At 37.5% G+C, this 13092-nt stretch overlaps 1 protein-coding gene across 4 annotated transcripts in view; it reads right to left on the bottom strand.

The window, feature by feature from the left end:
* Gucy1a1 (guanylate cyclase 1 soluble subunit alpha 1) overlaps nucleotides 1-13092 on the bottom strand; it is a 54046-nt gene that overhangs the window by 32379 nt on the left and 8575 nt on the right. The window contains exon 2 of one of the 4 annotated variants that reach the window (XM_029537867.1): nucleotides 290-368. The exons of the other annotated variants lie outside the window; for them this stretch is intronic. The gene's annotated coding sequence lies outside the window, so the exon portion shown is untranslated. The remainder of the gene's footprint in view (nucleotides 1-289; nucleotides 369-13092) is intronic. 4 annotated transcript variants of the gene reach the window in all.

Raw genomic sequence — 13092 nt, forward strand, 5'->3', positions numbered from 1 at the left:
CTCTCTCTCTCTGCAGACCATAGAGTGCAATCAATACAGGAACTAATTCATTGACCTTGGTTATTTGAGTATGATGATGTTTAGAATTGAGGTTTTGGTGCTCTATTATTCCTGGTAGTATTTTATAGCAGTTGGAACACTTCAGTCCATCAGACAAATTTCCCTTTTTTCTGAAACATAAAATATAATCCTGCTACTTGGGAGCCTAAGGCAGAAGAAGCAAAAATCAGTGCTTGTCTGGGTTGTTCACTGTGGCCTTATCACCAAAGAAAACAAAGCAAAGACGCACCTTTAACACTAATCCAGTTTGCTTTTATCTGATGTTCAAATGGACATTATGCATGACTACAATGTTGGTCCAGAAGAACCTGTGAGTAGAAGAAAGTCTATGTAAAGTGGTGTTCATGAGATGCCACTGTTGATTGCTTTTCCCTTAACTCAAACTGATCAAAGTCTATGGTTCATTGCTGTCAGGTGACTTGCAGTGGAATTCAACACTTGTCTTTAAACTAAGCTCATGTGCCTTTTAGAGTTGGTATTGCATTTATTAAGACACATAGATAATGTGAAGTCTCACAAAAACCAAACCAAACAAAACATTTTCCCAGACATCCTATATGTGTGGTGTGCAGTTCCGCAATACCCAAGAAAGCATTGGCAGATAAGATGCATCATGCTGCATCAGCAAAGCTTCTTCTCTGGTTTATCCAGTTCTACTCTTAACGGAGGAGCTGCTAGTCACTGGTGGCACCTGTGGAAAGGAGAGTCGGTTTTCTTCAGGGATGTTTCCCCTGAAGCTGCTCATGCCACATTGGCTGGTACTACACAAAATGGACTCAGTGGGCTAAAAGAGGATACATAAAACTAGAAGTAACAGTTTTGGTGGGGAGAAATTTGATAATAGGGCTAAAAAGAGTGGATTTGATCCAAAATTTTATGCAAGTATAAAATTCATAAACAATAAAACCATCTCTGCTCTCAACAATGTATGATTGAAGTTTGCAAGTGAGCTAAAAATAAGAATTATTTAAGGGCACTTATTCTAATAGACCACCTTTGATTGTGACTTACATAATAAAATTGATGAAAGTCTCAAAACAGAAACAAATCCTTGATTATTAAACAACTAGAATAAATGGTATATTAGATAAAATAGTTATTTATTTATATATTGGACTTTGATATTTATATCTCATTTAATACTGACATATTTAGTTTCAGGATGAAGATTACATATGTATCATCATAACATCAACATTTCCTCCCCTTTTAAATTGTCTTCAGCTAGGAAGATCTGGAAATAGACTTTTGTTGTCTTGACATCACACACACACACACACACACACTTACTTTACCCATCTTCAACAGTGATGTTTTATATGTTGAGGGGAAAAGAAAATAATGCTATGGGTTTCACAATACCAACAGTCAGCATAAGAGGGACTTTGTGATTTTGGTTCATATTTATGTAGGCCACATGAGTCATGCTCTGAGACATCAATGTGTCAGTGGAGGGCTTAGGTAATAGGGGCAGGGTTTCCTTTACCTTTACAAACTCCAGGGTTTTCATCAAAGTGTGATGAAATCTCAGCTGGACATTCTCCATCAGGAAATAAGCATAGTGATATTATCATCTGAGTTTGTTGTGAGGGTAAAGAAAGCAATCAGTGTGAAGTGGTTAGAGCCGTGTCCAGTGGTTATGGCTGTGCTTTGTACGCTTGGGGTGACACAGCACTGGACAATTTCATAATCTCACACTAAGCTTCTGTTATCTCCCCCACTAAATAGAGAAGTGGTGATAAAATGCAGTTCAGCTGAAGACTAAATACGGCACCTCACTTTCACTGGCTCTCACAGACATGCAGTTTTAAAATTAAAAAAAAAAATCCAACCTTTATTCAAGTTTTAAAAACAAGAGACACAATGTCACTTCTTATTACAAGCATAGAACTATCAGGGTGTGGTTGTTAACTTTAGAGTAGCCCATACAAGTGTTGTGGGTACATCCAACATAACTATGGTGTAGGACCCTCAACTCTGCCTAACCTTCATGCAAGCGATCATTATGAACTCTATTACTGACCAATATTTTATCTTCTCAGAAAGACTCAGTACTGTTTCATACCTGTGGAAACATTTTTAACCACTTATTATCAAAATCTACTTAAGAGAACTCTGGGTTACATCAAGTGCTTATTGCCATGAAATTCTCGGAAGCAATATTTGTTTGAAGACTGAAGAATACCAAGGGAATGATGGCCATGCTTCTTGACAGGAAGCCAGGGATGAGAATAAGAGATCAATATTGATCCAGGAGATGAAGGTAACAAAACTAAGTGTATATTAATTTATCTTAATTAGAAAGAAGATCCTAAAATAAGGGACAACAGGGACACTCATGGTTCTTTTAATGCAGCACTGGGGACTCTTTTTACAAGCTCTTTGACAAAATGAATCACACAGTGACCTAGCCATGGCAAGTCTGTGTTTTAATGCACTATTAGAAACAGAAACTTGTCAACCATAATCAAGATCTAATTAATCAAGAGGCAGGCTTGGCCACATAGGAAGTATAAGAGAGAGACTAGAGAGAACAACTACAACAGTGTCAGTCATGGAGGCAGTAGAGGAAGCAATAAAGGTGCTTCCTGGTGTCTTGAAGACCTAGAGAGGACTCTGCTCCCGAGGCTGCCTGGTGACTGAGCCACTGGCCAATTGGTCCTGTGAACATCTTGAGCCTCCCTGAATTTTCAGGCAACATCACAGTTCTTTCTTATTCTTAAAACAGAAAATGATCTTCGGTTACTGATACTGAGTCCGTGGAACACATCTCCCTAAGTCATGCTAGGCCTAGGCTAGCAGCAGACACCAAATGCTGGGGCAAATCCAATCCATTCTGAATATTTAAATAATGATTAGCTCTGAAGAAATCATGACCAAAAATGCATTTGGCTTCTTAACATGTACTTAAGGTGAGGGGAAAGGCTTAATCCTTCCCAACTACTTTCAAAGCCACAACCATGTTTTATTTTAAATGTTTTCTGCTCTCTTACTGATACAAGATAGGGAACTAAAAAAAAAAAATCACATTAAACCTCAATTTTTACTTTTATTTCAGTATCTTTTACATAAAGTCACTGAAATAGAAACTGAATATTGAACTGAAATAGATACTAGAGATCTTTTTCTGTGGTCTCTCGTATTTAACAGATGACAGATGTCCAGCTACTAGTGATGGTACAAGCCCCAAAGCTTATCAAGGTCAAAGGTCATGGAAAGGTTCATACCCAAGAATCCAAACTCAGATGGTTCACCCTGACTCAACAAAAATACAGGAACACATCTCCTATAGACTCCCTAACCTCAACCTAATAGGTCACACGCTGGGCAGCTGCTCCCCCAATAACCAAAACATGCTTGGTCCCTCCATATGTCTTTTCAGTTATCTATATGGCAAGCTTTTAGCATTAAATCTTTCATCTCAGTTCAATCAGAGGGCTGCGCATTGTTATCCACATAGCACATAATATTAAGATACTTTGTCTATAATTTTCTAAATCTTTTTCCCATATTATTTTGCATGTTTTTCTCACCTTTACACATTATAAATAATATAGTTTCAGCTGCATCTCAATTCTTCAAATCTATTTTTTTTAAAAAAACAACTACTTATTATTCTGTCTTTGTCACTTTACTAAACTCAGATATAATTCCAGCCTTCATTTTACCAGTTGTGTAAATCGGAGTAAATTTATCCAAGGTGGTTCAACCAGCCCTTGAATTTCACAAAGTAAGAGCCAGAGAAAAGGTGAGATTCTGTCTTCCAGTAAAATTAGAGCTATACCATAAAAAGTCTCACCTATATGACTGCCCAAAATTAATCTGTAAAAGGTCAATAGATGTACTGAAATGGATAGGAGCAAGCCGGCGAGGCATCTACCCTCCATAAAGGACTACAGACAACCAAGCCCCAGGAGGTCTTTCTTAGGGAAGAGCACAGCAGTTGGCTATCCAATAGCAAACAGTCGGCACCGGAAACATACACGCAGGAAACATTATATAGACTAAGCAGATGTGTCTGCGTATTTATGAATCTATGTATGTAAATACATTGATATAGGTAGCATCAATTATTGGGTGAAAAGAAGGCATACGTGGAAAAGAGGGCAAGGAGAGGTAAATGGAAGGATTTGGAGGGGCAAACAGGGAAGGAGGGATGATGTAATTGTTTTATAATCTAAAAAAAGTAGGCATGGTGGCTTAAATAATTATCAAATTGGCCCACTCCCTTTATTTTCCTTAGCTTTTGTATTTGACAACGCAAGCATATATGTTTAAAAGCCACGTGAATTAAGAAGAAAGCACTTTTAAAGTAATTTCCCATATACTTTCTTGTTCTCACTTACCTGTAACTTTTTAGTCTTGTGAAACTAAAATCTTAATACAAACATAGGATTCTTGATTTCCCTAAAGTCTGCTGTTGCCAGTAAAGTCTATGATGCCCATGAAACATGCTATTTCCTTCCCATTTTATGGGTTTGTCATCTAAGGAACAAATAACTTGCTCCCTGTGGTTCAAAACATTTGAAAAAGCTTTTGGCAAAGTTTAAGCTGTCGCTGACATTCGAGGAATGTAGCTAATATTGATAAACATATTAATATTAAACTATTAACTAAAAAATCACATAGGGAACAAAGCAGCAGCAATAAGAATTACAAAATATACATAAAATATAGCTAGATTAGAGCCTACACATTACCTCTCAGAAACAAGATTAAACACAGGTTGTTACTATAAATTCATTTACAATTTAATAAAAATTTAGAGACTGTTAAGATAACTACATTCCTTCATATCCCTCAAATACTAATGTGAATGATGCATGCTCCTACTAATTTCCTTAAAGGGCTATGATAAAGGCAGAGTGGGTGACAAAATCGTTAGTGCCCAATATACATCAGAAGCATCTCTTTCAGGCACTGAGCAATGGAAAAAGTAGAGTAGCAGCTGGGATTACCTAGAGTTTGAGCAACAGTGTGAAGGTAACTAGTTTAGACACAAAGACTTTGGAAAAGGACCACAGAACTGCCCACTGGATGCAGGAGTGAAGTTGTGGGAAAGAGTCAGGAAAGGATGGCTGCTAGAGATAGTGTGAAATTGAAGTGGACATGCCGCTGTGGCAGCTAAGATCTGGGGACCACAGTGGCTCTGGGGTTCTGTCTGAAAAGATAACTAGGACATTAATAGGACGGGGTAACAGAAGGAGCACAGGAGGTCCAAATGGCTGTTGCAGTGTGCTTTTGTTTTAGTGACTTTTGACTGTTAACAGAATATTTAGGGAGAAGTGTATTTGAATATGGGAGATCTCCTTTCAAGAGCAACACACTGGAGACTTTATCCTGTGACCCTGCCCCTAATGGAAGCCAGGGAACTCAGGACTTTAATTCAAAGCCCAAATGGGACACACAGAGTGAAAATGGCTAAATTTAGACTCTGGGACCGATCTTGTTTAAAGACTGAAGAAGAATGTTATGATTAAGACACAGAAGTAGCAATTAGCAAAGTATGATGGGTATGAACACGGAGGGGGAGACAAGTTCCAAAAGAGGGGGATGTGGCAAGAGGGAAGGAGTCTGAGGGCATCATTAGCATTTCAGACTGGAAAGAAATTCATAATGCTTAAACAAGAAAACCGAGGAGCCATAGTGGGGTGGAGTGAAAAGTCATGGAACTAAGATACTGATATGGATACTAACAGTGATACTGATACTGCTATGAGTACTTGGTTAGCAGACATCAAGCTCAAATGAAAATATGTTGAAGATAGGAAGTCTCTTTCATTTGTTCACAGTCATTATAAGTAAAAACAATTCTGGTCAATGTAAGGAAAAGTCACAAAATATTCTCATCTTAACCTCTAACAGTAAGAACATATGCTGAGTAGTTTTTCCCACCACTATCAGGGGCAGAGGAAGAATGACTCCTCTCACCAATTCTAACCCAACAATACTGTCAGGCTAGGGCTATTGAATTATGTTAAGAAAAAATACAACGCAGAATGTTTGGATTTTATATACATGGAGAATTGATCATGAAAAGATTCTGAAATGATCGATGACACAAAAGTGAGATCAAGAAGAAAATGGAATGAGAGTTCAAGTCCACACATCTGATATAGGAAAGTATACTACAACTTTAATACTAAGAGTAAACAGTGGGAAATGTCTACTTTGAAACACTAGATATCAAGTCAATGCATACAAATATTTCACACTAAGTCTAGCCAAACTTTAGAAAGGTCGATGCCACAATACCTACAAATGTCGAAGAAAAATATTAGAGAAAGCATCAAGAACTGGAGATCTTTTGTAATATTGTTGATATCTTTTTTAAAATATTAAGAGGCCAATTTTTCTTAAATTTCTCTTTAGATTGATGGCGATTCTTGTCAAAATCCCAGACAGCTCTTTAGTAGAATCTGCCAAAATGCTACTAACACTGGATGGAAGACACAGATTAGCTAAATCAATATTAGGATGAAACTCCAAACATTAGGACTCACGTATAATTGAAAATTCAAATGACTTTTGCATGTTTGTTTACTCAAAGCTCAACTGCTAACCCCTATTCTCATGAGCACACATCTAGCTCCTACTAAGCTGTCTATATTTGCTAATACCTTAAACTTAGAATAAAGCTGGAATACTCTAGAGAGTTGAGAGTCTGTTATAGTGGTACCTGCCTGCAATTACAGCTATCACAGTACTGCTGGGGCAGGAAGATTGAGATGAGCCTGGGAGATACAGCAAGACTTCACTGGAGAGAACAGAAGAGCAAGAAATAAAGAAAATGGAAAGGAAAAAAGAAGGCGAGAGGAGAAAAGGGAAATGGGGAAGGAAGAGAAGGGAGAAGAAGAGAAGGAAGGATAGAAAAAATGTGGTTTGGGTTTGAAGGGGATGATGTAAAGATCAAATACATCAGACAAATATGCAAACAGAACAATCAAGAAAGCGTTATGATTATAATCATTTAAAAGTTTCCAGGCATTACAATAAGTGACATTTTCTTAATAAATAACACTGAAACAATTGAGACATCAACACAGGAAAGATTTTTTTCTAATACTTTATACTAACAAAAATTAAATATAATGCACAAGAAACTTAAATGTAATTGTCTAAAACATGAAACTACTTGAAGAAAATGTAAAAGAAATACTTTGCAAGAGGCAAACACTACTGTTCTCTGGAATATGGCACTAAGTTACCAAAAGGACAGACAGGCAGCCAGACAGGAGCAACACCTCCATCAGCAAGAGTTGACTCTTGAATATACAAAATATAACAGCTCAGTAAGATAACTGGTGATTCATGGTAAAAATAGGCAAGCACCTGATTTACATTTCACTCAGAAGAGCTGCAAATAGCCAGTAAACAACTTTCTCACATGTAGAATATTATAAACCAGGAAAAATACACTAAGCTGCCTAAAATTCATGTGTGTGTGTGTGTGTGTGTGTGTGTGTGTGTGTGTGTGTGTATGTGTGTGTGTGCATATGCTTATGTGGGGAGAGGGGAGATGTGGGTGTGTGTGTGTGTCTATGTGGTCTTGTGTTAATGGCGAACAAACTCAAGACCTCATAAATGATCTGCCACCAGCATAACTTGTTCTCCTTTTGCTTATTTTTAGTTTGAGTCTCACTAAGTTATTGATGCTGGCCTTGAAGTCACTTGGTAACCCAGGTAGGCCTTGAGCTGGTGACCTCCTGGCTCAGCCTCTTCTTCAGCTGGGATCATACACCTGTGCCACAGAATCTAGATGCAGTTTGAAAATATTAATGGTTTTTACAGTGTGGAATAACTAATGTACCCATATGCTGCTGGTACAAGAATATAAGTTTGGCATTTTCAAAAAAATTTAAACATTCTCTACAAAATGATGTATTTTTTCAGTTTTTCATGTTTATTCAAGAGAAATATGAACATATATTCAAATATAGATTTATATGTAAATGTTCATACCAGCTATATTGTGGTTTTGACTGAGCCATCTCTCCAGCCCTCCAGCTTTCTTTGTAAGAAGGAAAAATTGAAAGTACTTGTGATGTCCAAATGCACAAACGAAACACTGGGAAGCCACACATGACCACATAGATGAACTTCAAACTGTAAACTTGGCATTGATATAAAACATGATAACTAAAACAAATCTGCAAAAATGTAAGGCAGAATTCTAGCTGAGACAGAGGCGATGCGAAGGATGAATTAAGAAATTACCCCCCCCCCCAAAAAAAAAAAAAACTGTCAAGGTGTTGGAAGGGTCGGTGATCTTGATTTTAGCCATTACTTCACAGGTATATCTAGCCATATGCACAGTTTATTGTACATATGTTTTGTATTACAAAGCTATTTACAGCAATAACAGATCAGCAGGGTGTTTCCTGGCCCCTGCTCCTCACAGCAATCTCCTGCCCCTGATCAAGGCAGCAGAAAAGCCCTGGCACATGAGTGGGCTCTGCAGACTCAATTCTCTCATACTGGGCACATGCAGCACACTGATCTAAGCATTTTCCTCATACAATGACATATATCATCATTCTAACAGCATCTATGGCTGTGTCAAATTTTCCACATTAGGTCTGGTATATGCATTAGAGATTAGCAAGTATATCCTCAGAGGATGCACACACATGTCCAAATTGACAGATCTCAAAATCATTATTGTGAGTGAATGTTACCATGCATAGGAGAGGATAAACAGAAAAATTGTTTTTATGTAATATACGCAAACTACAACAGTAGTTCTGTTCTTTTTGGTTATGTTTTTACAGTCTTTAATTTCTTAATAGTCATTAATTAATGCTTATTAATATCATTAATTAACATGAATATTTTGTACTCCTGGATTTATCTTGTACTTACATGGAGACACAAGAAGCAGCTCTACATTACTGTTTCAGGGAATTTTCAGATCATTTTAACAGTTCCAAATTTAAGTTTTTCACTTAAAACAATAACTTCATGTTTAATATTTACATGGATTTCAAGGAAATCTATTTATTTATTTCTTATAACGAAGGGTGTATTTTTGACTTAGAAAGAAGAGACTGAAAATGTCCTTAATCTAAAGCCCTAGCACCACCACCTGCCATGACCGGTGACTTCGGAACACTTTAAATCCCTGCGAGACACCAAGAGCATAATCAACATAGCTCCTTGGTACTGAGTAATGGATCATGCTGCCATGAAAATCTCTAATTTCCAATACATTTCCAGTTTCCAGTGGGCTAACATGTTACATGACAGAGCTCTGTGACATCAGGCAAGTGGGATGGTGCATGGCAATTTAGGATACTGAGATCTTCATGGCTCACACTGCACAGTGGCTTTTGGAAATTAGCATATCTTCATTTGAGTGTCATACCAGAAATGTGTGAAGCTACAATGTATGATAGTACACACTAAAATACTCTTTTAATTTATGTATCAGAACAATGGTTTATTTTTCATATATTTCCAAGAAAGCAATTTTCATTTGTTCAGCAGTAAAATCCTTTTAATTTTTGCTTTTTATTTCAAATAATCATATAACATGATTGTGGATTATTTTACCAAATTTATACTTATGATCTATTTAGAAATTGTATGTTCTAAAATTATATTTCACTAACCTTGTGGGTGATGCTGTCATGTGAGTTAAGTGCGACTCAGTGTGTCTGAATGCATCTTCTTCACCCATGGTGGCTCTTTCCACGTTATAGCAGACATTTCCTCAAAGAGACTCCATCACACAACCCATTCTTCAGGACCTGTCTTTGATGACACCTCTACCTATGCTTCCCTTAGAATCTCACACCAACCCTGTCAATCATACATTCTTTCATTATTATTCATTTGTTCAGCCATCAACAGATCTCACCAATACCTGTCAGTCAGCCATTGTTACATTCTAGGGAACTGAATTTTAGAAATTTAGAACAAAACCTTGGACCACACCCTTAAGGCAAAGGTGGCATGTGGAGACTATGGCAACACAGATTCAGCTCAAGGAGTGTCATGGCAGGCTGCAATGGTGACATCAGAAGCTTGCATCAACACTTTCATGTCACATTGGTGATCTCTCTCTGAAAGCTTACATAAGCAGAGTTTATATGCTTATGTAATGCAAGTTGGAAGTCAGGGGAGTAAAGATATCAAGAGAGGGTTTTCTGGGATAAAATATTGTAAGTGGGACAAATACAGAGACGTAGAAAGAAAGAAGAATGTGATTAAAACCCACAGCTGAGGAAATTGGTTTGAAGAAAGAGAAAAAGCACACCAGCAGGGACAGCAGTGTCGCCGAGAGGTTACCAGCTTGAACTTCTGAGCAGGCGAACTTGAATCCCACTTAAAATGGTGCTAAATGCAAGGCATACAACAAAAATTGATGAGATTTGTGTTCCCTGAACCAAGTGTCATTTATCAAAAAAGGGTTCATGCAACTATAGCCATATCAAATTTACTGTGTAAAACTTGACTTGGAAACAACAGTTAATAATTTCTACTATAACATAAAACAACTTCCTTGATAACCTAGAAATACCTAATCTGGCTTATTCTGGTTTTAGGTAATCAAACCTTCATTCTGCTGGTGAGGAAAAATGTCCTAGCCATTCCCAATAATGAAGACAATTGCTAGACAGGACCAAAACGAAGCTGCTTTTCTGTCTACCTTCAGCCTGTGCATGCATGGAGTTGTTCCCCACCACCCATATCTGAGCCTGCCTTCCTTACCTATGCCCCACACGCTGGGTCGTTCATTTGTTTTTGTTCATTAACTTTCCTTTAATTGTAACCGTCTCTGTTCACATGTAATGTTCTTGATTGAAGTCAGCTGGCAATTGCTACAAAGCAATCAAAACGGTGCTGGATAAAAGTTTTCCTTCTAGTGAAGACTAGAGTCACATTCGAAAGATAACATCAACCCAAAGGAAGTTAAGGCTAAGGGCAGGACCTGGAGGACAGAAGCTGGATGGAGGGGAGTATCCCGTATTTGGGACTTGCTCTTGGCCATGCCCACAAGTGAGCTGAAGGCAGTAAGAGGTTTAAGTCAAATGGAACCTGTAGCCTTATGATGGAGGAAGATGGGGAAAAGAAGACCTAGGGGCTTCAGGTAGGATGATTTGCTTCTCAAATAAGATGTAAACTCGATCAGGAAACACCACCGCTCTCTCCCAAACACTACAGAATGTCTAACGTAAAGCAGCACATCTAGGGCATAACAATTACTCTAAAGCCATTCACTAGAAAAAGACTCAGAAATAGATGCTGTGCCACATTCAATTACTACTTGGCATCCAAGAGGGCAAGGAGGAATGCCAGCTGTAATTAGTGACGGCATATCTTTCAAGACATTTTAAAGTGTCTTAAAGAATCCTGCTCTATGTCAATCACATTTACAAACATATACAAGCCAATTCCTTGTTTTGAGTTAGTTATAGTGGAATGTCCTAGCACCTGAGAGGCAGAGTCTGGAGTTCAAGACAGCTTGGGTTACAGAATGAACTGGAGGCCAGCCTAGGCAACTTGGTGGTGCTGTCTCCAGTGAGCACAGAACAAAGCATCTCTGGTGCTGATCACTTTATTGCCTGTATCCAAATCTCCTTGCCTGCCATGTATACCACCTTCTAAATGCTTTACACAAGCAGATACTTTTATGAAGTGTCATGATAACAAATGCCCAGATTCATAGATTACCTCTGCCAATGAAATATTCAAGTCCCTTGTTCATTGCTATATGAACTCAATCCTATAATCCCATTGGTTGGTAGGGAAACATTTTAAGAGATTTCTCAGATTCTTGAAATCATAAATACTCTCAGACCAAAGTTATGCATGCTGTTATTTTTACTATCTATACATATATATCTATGATAATATTCAATGTCTAAATTGAACAGGGCAAGAGATAGGAAATACTTTGTTATAATAAAGTATATAATAATACATTGCCATAGAAGTTTTAGAAAACTTAAGGATTGTTATTTCTCAAATCTTCTATTTAATATTTTCAGAAATCGGATCTACAGAAATCAAAACCAAAGGCAAGAAGACTACTCTAATATATATTTAACTGCTTCTAAGAAAGCATTTCTGAATCTGCATTTTGATGATTGACAGCTGAAACTAAGCAGTTAACAATTTCTGTGTCTGTGTTTATGTTTTTTTTTTTGTGTGTGTGTGTGTGTGTGTTTGTGTTTTGACTAGAAAAATAAACATCCTTAACACAATCATGCAGAATTCAAGTCGATTTTTACTACTATGAAGACACACAGCATCAGGCAAGGCTTGAATGTTTGCTTTCCCACCAATTAGCCCTAGTGTGATGGTATGTGTGCTTAGGGCTCTTTAGGATCCTTCATGAATGAAAGCTTTGCAGTCTATGACCATTTCTTACAGCCTGGTAAGAGGACTGAAACAGAATGCAAAGATACCAGACAATATTATGATTAATTCTCAAATTAAAATTAGAACTGTGAAGACTAGAAATGATTTATGAATGTGTAGTCAAAACTGATATGTATACCTTAACACCCATCCCCCAACTTTATAAAACTTTATATGCTTTATAAAAGCATAGTTCAACATTACCTAATGAAGCAAATACTTTGCCTAGCATCCTGGTCTTGTGATCTAATCCCTTCTTATCTTGAGTGCCTTGCAGGAACCTACTCTGAGATAATCTCATGGCTCCAAGCCTCGCAAATCACCCCACACATTTCACTGTGTGCTTATGAGACATTCAGCACTTCTCCTAAGTGTCTGTGCACAAAATGGGGGCTTAGGCTAACATCTACCCAAATCATCCTAATGAGGAAAAGACAATTATAATATAATATAGTAACAGAACATACAGGAAAATTACAGGCTGTTGTGAAATGTGTAACAAGGCATGCAGATCAGAATTGGACAACAGGAAAGCTGAAACTGTAAAGCAGAAAACAATGTGGCTCTTCCAATATTAGAGGAAGAAGAAGAAGAAGAAGAAGAAGAAGAAGAAGAAGAAGAAGAAGAAGAAGAAGAAGAAGAAGAAGAAGAAGAAGAAGAAGAAGA

The sequence above is a fragment of the Mus pahari genome, chromosome 4 (assembly GCF_900095145.1).
Source record: "Mus pahari chromosome 4, PAHARI_EIJ_v1.1, whole genome shotgun sequence".
Classification (NCBI taxonomy): domain Eukaryota; kingdom Metazoa; phylum Chordata; class Mammalia; order Rodentia; family Muridae; genus Mus; species Mus pahari.